Raw genomic sequence first — 889 nt, 5'->3', positions numbered from 1 at the left:
GAGGCAGATTATTTACCGACTGAGCTATGAGGCAAGCCCTCCACAATGGTGGTTGAAGCCCTATGCAAATGGTGGCTGAAGCCAATACTTATTTATAGTTTCAACAATCCTAGAGCCCTTAGTGGAAAAAAAAAAGAGTGAAGTCACTCAGTTGTGTCCGACTTTTTGCGACCCCATGGACTGTAGCCTACCAGGCTCCTCTGTCCGTGGGATTCTCCAGGCAAGAATACTGGAGTGGACTGCCATTTCCTTCTCCCTGGGTTGAGATCTTCCCAACCCAGGGATCGAACCTGGGTCTCCCGCATTGCAGGCAGACGCTTTACCATCTGAGCCACCAGGGAAGCTCATCTATCCTGCTTGTGTCCTATAAATGGAACAACAAAGCCTGGATGATAGCATATCTGTGTACAATATGTTTATGAATATCTAAGACCACTGCTGAGACCTACTGTTCAGAAAAAGAAGTTTGCTTTCAAAATATTAAAGATATACAATGAATTTAATGCTGTTTTCATGCCTGCTAACACAACATCCTGGAGAAGGAACTGGCAACCCACTCCAGTATTCTTGCCTAGAGAATCCCATGGACAGAGGAGCCTGGTGGGCTGCTGTCCATAGGGTTGCCCAGAGTCGGACACAACTGAAGCAACTTAGCATGCATATGCATGCACTGGGAAAGGAAATGGCAACCCACTCCAGTATTCTTGCCTGAAGAATCCCAGGGACAGAGGAGCCTGGCGGGCTGCCATCTATGGGGTCACACAGAGTCGGACATGACTGAAGCAACTTAGCAACACAACATCCAGTCTGCAGTCCATGGATCAAGGAATCATTTTAATCTTCGAGTTGTATTATTTAAGAAACACATTTCATAAGGCTATATCTGCTA

General features: G+C 46.2%; 1 non-coding gene across 1 annotated transcript; it reads right to left on the bottom strand.

Moving 5' to 3' along the window:
- Positions 1 to 269: 269 nt before the first annotated feature.
- Positions 270 to 341, bottom strand: TRNAC-GCA (transfer RNA cysteine (anticodon GCA)). Its single transcript has one exon. It is a non-coding gene; the product is annotated as a tRNA-Cys (tRNA).
- Between the last annotated feature and the right edge of the window lie 548 nt (positions 342 to 889).

This window comes from Dama dama, chromosome 16, assembly GCF_033118175.1.
Source record: "Dama dama isolate Ldn47 chromosome 16, ASM3311817v1, whole genome shotgun sequence".
In the NCBI taxonomy this organism is placed as follows: domain Eukaryota; kingdom Metazoa; phylum Chordata; class Mammalia; order Artiodactyla; family Cervidae; genus Dama; species Dama dama.
The sequence above is the reverse complement of the archived record's forward strand: the minus strand, read 5'-3'. Positions and strand labels throughout refer to the sequence as shown.